The following is a 7,272-nucleotide window of genomic DNA, read 5'->3' on the forward strand; positions in this document are numbered from 1 at the left end:
TCCTCTTTTCTTCTTTAAAATTAAGGTCTTCATATGCATTTTCTTCAATTTGATTTGTTTAAAAATACCCGAGAGAAAATGATAAAGCAGATGGGCAAAATGAAAAAAAAGAAAACTGGTGAAACTGAGTAAGGGTATACAGCAGTTTCTCGTATCAGTTTTGCAACTTTCCATGTTTAAAAAATTGTAATAAAATCAACAGTCACCAAAAAATAGAGTATGAACAACAGAAGTTCCCTCCTAGCACTGTTTCAAGTTTCAAACAATTCACAGATTGTTAATGCTGGACACCTAGTAAACACTCAGTAATTGTTACTTCTTTTTTAAAATGAGTGGATCAGCTGGGTGCAGTGGCTGACGCCTGTGATCCTAGCACTTTGGGAGGCCGAGGCAGGTAGATAACTTGAGGTCAGAAGTTTGAGACCATGGTGAAATCCTGTCTGTACTAAAAATATAGAAATTTGGCTAGGGCTGGGTGTGGTGGCTCACACCTGTAACCCCAGCATTTTGGGAAGCCGAGGCAGGTGGGTTACCTGAGGTCAGGGGTTTGAGACTAGCCTGGCCAGCATGGTGACACCCCATCTCTACTAAAAATACAAAAATTAGCGGGGTATGGTGGCAGGCACCTGTAATCCCAGCTACTCCGGAGGCTGAGGCAGGAGAATCACTTGAACCCGGGAAGCAGAGGTTCCAGTGAACTGAGATTGTGCCATTGCACTCCAGCCTGGGTGACAAGTGCAAAACCACGTCAAAAAAAAAAAAAAAAAAAATCTTGGCTGGGTGGGGTGGCAGGTGCCTTATCCCAGCTACTAGGGAGGCTGAGGCAGGAGAATCACTTGAACCTGGGAAGCGGAGGTTGTAGTGAGCTGAGCTCACGCCAGAAACAGAGAACCAAGCTTGTCTTTAAAGTTACTGATCATGGGATGTTGATTTTTCACTGCTTCCTATTAATCTTCAGCTGAACACAAGTAAACCTTCTCAGGTGTGTCTTACCTTCTTATTGTTCCCTCTCTTATACTCTACTCAATGAAACCTTTCTCTTGAGGGTCACTTTGCTTTCTATATTATACCAGTGTTAACTGACATGGACATATAAGAACTTTTCACACTTCAAATCAGAGCAGTGATTCTCTCTCCTTTTCTTTCCGAGTCAATCATCCAGACACCTCATGGACAGTTCGGGTGTTGGAGTTTTTTTGATTATGTACCTTTTGATAGATTTGCATAAAAAGAAATGTGAAGTTGTCTTTTTACTACCTTTTCATTTATCAAGAGGAGACCTTTGTTGGGAGGCAGTTTGGGAGAACACAACACTTCTAATTTGAATGAAACGAAATCTATTTTCAATGAAAAAAAAAAAGTTCTGTCTCAAAAAAAAATAAAGTTAAAAGAAATGTATGGGGGAATTGATATATCACTTAGACAGGCACACATAAAGAGAAAATAGTAAAAAGTTAGTGAGGATATAAACTGATTTTGCTTATGGATATTTGCACTGAAATATGCAATCAGGAAAAATCCATTTTTCTTCAAACAGCAACAATCTTTCAACTGTAAATGTGTCATAGTATGCAACAAGTCCAGCGCATTTTTCTAGCTGAGAAGGTGGATGGGTAACCTGCAATGCAATAAGGCATTTTTTATGGCTTTGGGGTTGTTTTTTAAATCAATTTTGGAATGCCAGAACCTTGACATAATCTTTGCATTATACATAACCGTTATGGTGTTTACCCCAGGTTCCCCATCTAGAAAGGAATTTTAAAAAGTTAGTAACAGGACTACAGGATAATTTAAAGATTGGCAAACAAAACTTGTTAAGCGTTGAATCTGAAGAAAAGCATGGTGAGGGATGACTTCACAACTGGCAAGCCAGAGGCAAAACCAGTGCACAGACTCTGCTGGCAAAATGCAAAGGTTGGAATCCCATCCCACCACTTGGTAGAATTCTAGCTTTTGAACTAAAATAAAGATTAAATGTATCACTGGGTTACTATTTAAGAAAACATAGTATTATTTGTAATATAAGATAATTAACTACCAAACAAGTAGTTGTAGAAATGTCTGACTATAACCTTGGGCAAGTAATTTAATCTCAAGGACCCTCTATTTCATCACCTGTAAAATGAGAATGGTAATAGTACCTACCTCATAGGATTGCCACTGAGGAGTAAACAAGTTATAATTTGCAGTGCACAAAAGCAGTATATATGTGTTAGCTACTATTATTAAGTTTATGAAGAACTAAGGTCTTATAAATACAATAATACACAGATATTTTTTACTCAAAAATTGAGAATGGGGCAAGAGGAAACAAACACACATATAGCATTAAGCATGTGCTGGTTAGAGAGAAGGCAGACTCTCTCGATAGAGAAATTACTAAATGCTGGCAAAGGTTATCTACAGAGGTTACCACATTACTGCTGAAGATTTATTTTAAAAAACAGGATCAATTTTTATCTACCTGGGATGATGTAAGTGGGATATTGACTGGAGTTGCAGGATAAACTAGAGGTCCTTTCAAGGTCTCTTCCCATCCAAAGAATCTACGATTAACCAGGAAAACATTTAATTATGTACAACCTAATAAATCTAAAAATATTAACTTAATAGCTTTTGCTTAGCAAATAAGATTATAACCAAAATAAAGTTAAGTTGGGTAGAACTGTACTTGATGAAAATATTAAAATAAAACTTAATCATTGGAGTCCTTATTGATAAAGAGTATTATCTGAATTTTTAAAAATCCATTTTTAGTTTTAGAAAAAGCAACTGAGAAATAACCATTGACAATGAGACTCAGTGGTTTAGCACACTAAGGCCATTGCATACAGAAACAAAAGGCAGGACTCAGACTCTTTCCCTTGGCTGATCTTATAGTTTATATTTTCTTCTTTACCAATATCAAATAAGTCTATAATCATTTATGTAAAGATATTGAGCATAAAACAATTACAATCACATTATAAACATGGCAATACCATACAGAGTACATCCTACTACTAACACCAGCCCAAACACATCTATAAAGAGAATATGCACACCATCTCACTGAAACAAGTTCCTCATATCAAAGTTACTCTTCATCTTGAAAGTGAACATTATCAAACTAATCCTTTTTAAATGTAGAGGCAAATATAGTAATTTTTATAAAGATCCTCTGTTAAATTGCTAAATACATCTAGTCACCTTGAAGACTTGCTTAATACAATCCAGGACACAAACCATAAACTAAATACTATGCCACTAACACAGTAGCTGAATGCAGAAAGAGTTTTCTAAATTATTCATACACATTAATAACCATTGTTGCTCATATCCACAAATCAAAATCTAATCTTTGTTAACTATTACAAATATCAAAAGCCTAATCTTTGCTATTTATACAGAAACACCAACAAAAGAATGGCAATCCAAAATTTATGCAACTTTAAAATAAAAGTATCTTTGTGCATCTGAGTGTACACAATGAAATAACCCCAATCAAGATTCTCAACAACAGTTTGCATTTTTCCCTAGGTAAATTACATGCTATCTTTTGGTACCATCAAATGCAAAACAAATATTCATTCATATTCTTAGCTAAATGTAAAAGCTTCTGAATAAAATCATTAAAACAAAATGCTAAGTTAAGAATAACCAAAATTTTGCCCCAAATTTCTTATCTTCTTTTTCATTTCTAATGGTGTCTTAAAAATCAAAAGCTTCTAGAAAATTAATATAATCTGGCCTTCTTTATTCATAACCATAAAACACGAAAGGCAGTGGAGCTGTCCAAAGACTCAGCATGCAATATTATAGAGCTGTTTTGCCATCAAAATTACTCATAAATTCATTATTTACCCTAAAACATAAGTCTGCCACTCTAAAATCCTCCACTACTCTACAATTCTCCCTTTCTTTATTCCATTTTGTTAAATGGGTGAGTTACCAACTACAGCATGAAACGTCCCACACAAAGCTAAAGGCAGCTCAGGAACTCAAAGCCCTCAGCTCTGATTTAAATCTCTCCCCCAGTAAACTTCTTGGTTGGTTATTTGCCTTTCTCTGAAATGATTTCTCAATATTCTCCAGCCACTGAAAACAATAAGCAGAAACCTGGTTGATTATTCAAAACAAACAGATTTTCACCTTTCTATCCCGACAACAGCGCGTTCTCCATTGAAAATGAAAATGAAATGCTGTCCGTAAAACACAGCCCAGCACTTGTCAGGTACAACACTCCTACAACACCAAAACTATCACATCACATGGGTACACGCTAAACAAACACACACTTTCCCCCCATTATCACAACACTAGTGAAATGCAGAGGTTTTCAACACCCAGAGTTTATGCTTTATTATCCATACAAAAATCAAATCAAAATGAGTTTCATTTCTTCAAAGTAGACAAGAAAATCAAATCAAAAGCAATGAAAGGTGGAAACGGAATCAAGATTCCTTGAAGAGAGAAAGAGCTTTCTGGAATTTCCTACTTTTAGGGACAAAAGGATTCACAGTTTCAACACACAGTTCTCTTCTCAACAAAGAATTCCTTTCCTGCACCCCCCACCTCTGCCCTTACTTTTTTAGTCTTTACCCCTGTCTCTAGGTCCCCTTTCACTCACCATGGTTCCTCCTCTTCTGCACCAAAGGTTCTCTTACACTTGATCTTTCACTACAACATTTGTGCCCTGACCCTTGCAGACCTTCCGGAGCAACTACCTACAACACTCACATACTCACATTCAATTCCCACCCCTGTGCAGTCTACCCCCGTTCTACATCCATCAGGACTCCCCCAGCTTCCCTTAGCCCCCTTCTCTTCCCTTACTCCCCATCACATCCTTTAAATCCTGGGACCCATCTCTTCCTGCTCCTCTCACCGTCTGCTTTTAGCCCTGTCTCTTCACCTCACTGCTTTCACCTTGGATCTTGCTGAACCTCTTCAATTAACGTAATTCCCCAGTTATTCTTGTCCCAGACGGCCATCACTTCTTACACCCTAACTCTAGTCTCCTTTCAGCTCCTCTTGTCCTAGAATTGTTCCACAGACGCCCATCTCTTATCTGTTTCCTTTCGCCCTCCCACCACTCTTATTCCTGACTCCACCTGGTTCCAGTCCAGGTCTCATTTGCCCTCCCTCACTTTACAGAATTTACACCCATTGCCCACCCACTAACCCATTCCTTTCTCAGAACCTCAGCAGCAGTTCCGACCACACCGCTGGTCCTAGTCCTTCAGCTCATCTCGCTCCGCACTAGTTCACACCCTTGTCACGTCTGGCTCTTAATCACTCTCTCTTCCCTACTCCCAACTATTACCCCAGCTCTGCCCCTCCTTGTCTTCCACTTCCAACTCCTACCCCGGTATCTCTCACCCCAACACCACCCCCTACGAAGCTTTCCCCTTCAAACCCCCGCTCTTACACCTAATCCCAGGATCCCTTTTCCCAGCCCTAATCTCATTCCTTGCCCGGCTTCCTTAACGCCCACCCTGGCTTTTGCCTCCTTCCTACCTCCTGGGCTGGCTTTTTCTCACTCCTGCTCTCCCTGGCTTCTAACCCTTTCTCCCCTTAATCCTCCTCATCTCATTCTCAACCCGGTTCTCCCCATCGCCCCCAAGCCTTTCTTCCTCTCTCCCTTCAAGGCTTTTCCCCCGACCCAGTCGTCGCCCACCCCGCCAAAAAAAAAGCGCCGGCGCGCCCCGATTCCCGGCTCTCTCCTCCCGCCGCCCCCGCCCCGGGCGCCCCCAGCCCGCCGGCGCCGCGGTCCCGCCCCCTGCCGCCGCTCCTCCCGCCCGCAAGGCGCGCGCTGCCTTTGTCGCCCCTCACCCGGTGTGTGAGGATTTTGCTTCTTTAAAGGGGAGGGCTAGTGAGCCAGAGACTGCTGTCCCCGCCTCCGAGTCTTAGAATGGGCTCCCTGACCGTCGCGGCCTCCCCGGTCCCGGTCCCCCTACCCCTGGAGATACCCACTTTGCTGCCTCCCCACCTCCTCCGTCCCCTCCCCTGGCCCCCTCTATTTACCGCCATCATCAGCACGCGCGAGCTGTCACCAGGGCGCGAGACAACCGAACTCGGCCCCGCCCCCTGCCCGCCTATTGGCCTGCCCGCCGGAGCCCCGCCCCTCAGGCCCTGCATTGCGCCAACGGCGCAGCGCTGGGCCGCGACCCCGGCACCGGCACCCTTTCCGAGGGTTCGCGCCGCAGGCGCAAAGTTTAGGGTCAGCCACAAACGCGCGGCCGATTTGAGCCTGGCGTAAGAGGCAGCGGCGTAGGGAGACGTTGTGAATGGCTGGTCGAAGTTTGGTTGAAGCACAAGAGGGTAAATAAGAAGGTTTCCAGACAAAGAGACTCTTAAAGGTACAGACTCTATGTCTGTTCCCTCCTCCTTAAAGGGCCAGAGACGCTCCAGAGTCCATCTCCGCCCCCTTCTTCCTAGAGAACTGTAAAGGCATTTTACACGGGTTTCCTGTACTCTTTTGGGTTCACCTTTAAAACACCCCTCCCCTCCGCGAAGGACAAAGGCTTTCTCACTATCCCGTGCATATGGTTTGTTCTGTTAAAAGACGTTATTTCTGTGTTGTTCCTAAAGCAGCAGCCCGCAAACTGTGGGGTTTCCGGAGGCAGCGTTTGCAAAAGTTACTGTTGGGTCCCAGGCGGGCGAGCACGTGTCTGGCTTTTGCCACAGATGACCCAAGAGAGATTCAGCTGTTTTATGGAAATCCCCCCCAAGGAAGAGGATCGCTGCCGGAACTGAAGAAGGTCAGCAGACTGTGGGGCTTGGGAAATAAACCAGACTGAGTTGGTAGTGGTCCTAAGGACTTCTTTCTAGAAGGATGGGGATGGACACCATTGGAAAACATAACAGCCCTTGCGGGATGGTTTGGTGGGTGGGGGCGGTGGAAATGGGTGTCACCCAAAATAAGATCAACAGTTTCAACACCCAACACATAGCTAAAAAGACTTACCTTTAATTATAAGGACACGTGAAAGAAACAGACATTAGCTACAGTAGTGGCTCAAGTTTACACACCTGTAAATAGGAGAACTAGGTAAGCACAAAAAACACCACCACACACAATAGGAAGGGTTTTGGAAAACTACAATGCCTGGAGCCAAGCGCTGTGAAGGCAATTTATTAATAACCTGCACATTTAAAAGAGGTTTGGTAGAAGAAGAGAAAGTGGAGTGGATTTATCATGAGGTTCAAGACCTCAAGAGTTAGATTCAGAATTTAGCACTCCCTCTGTCATCTATCAGTTAACATAATTCTTTTTAAGGAATTCTTACA

General features: G+C 42.6%; 1 long non-coding RNA gene across 1 annotated transcript; it reads right to left on the reverse strand.

The window, feature by feature from the left end:
* Window positions 1-902: 902 nt before the first annotated feature.
* Window positions 903-5,648, reverse strand: LOC116546523. The gene is made up of 2 exons (XR_004266749.1): window positions 4,610-5,648; window positions 903-2,546 (listed from the first exon to the last, which is right to left on the reverse strand). It is a non-coding gene; the product is annotated as an uncharacterized LOC116546523 (long non-coding RNA).
* Between the last annotated feature and the right edge of the window lie 1,624 nt (window positions 5,649-7,272).

This window comes from Sapajus apella, unplaced genomic scaffold (assembly GCF_009761245.1).
Source record: "Sapajus apella isolate SASKATOON/1434 unplaced genomic scaffold, GSC_monkey_1.0 scaffold1017, whole genome shotgun sequence".
In the NCBI taxonomy this organism is placed as follows: Eukaryota; Metazoa; Chordata; class Mammalia; order Primates; family Cebidae; genus Sapajus; species Sapajus apella.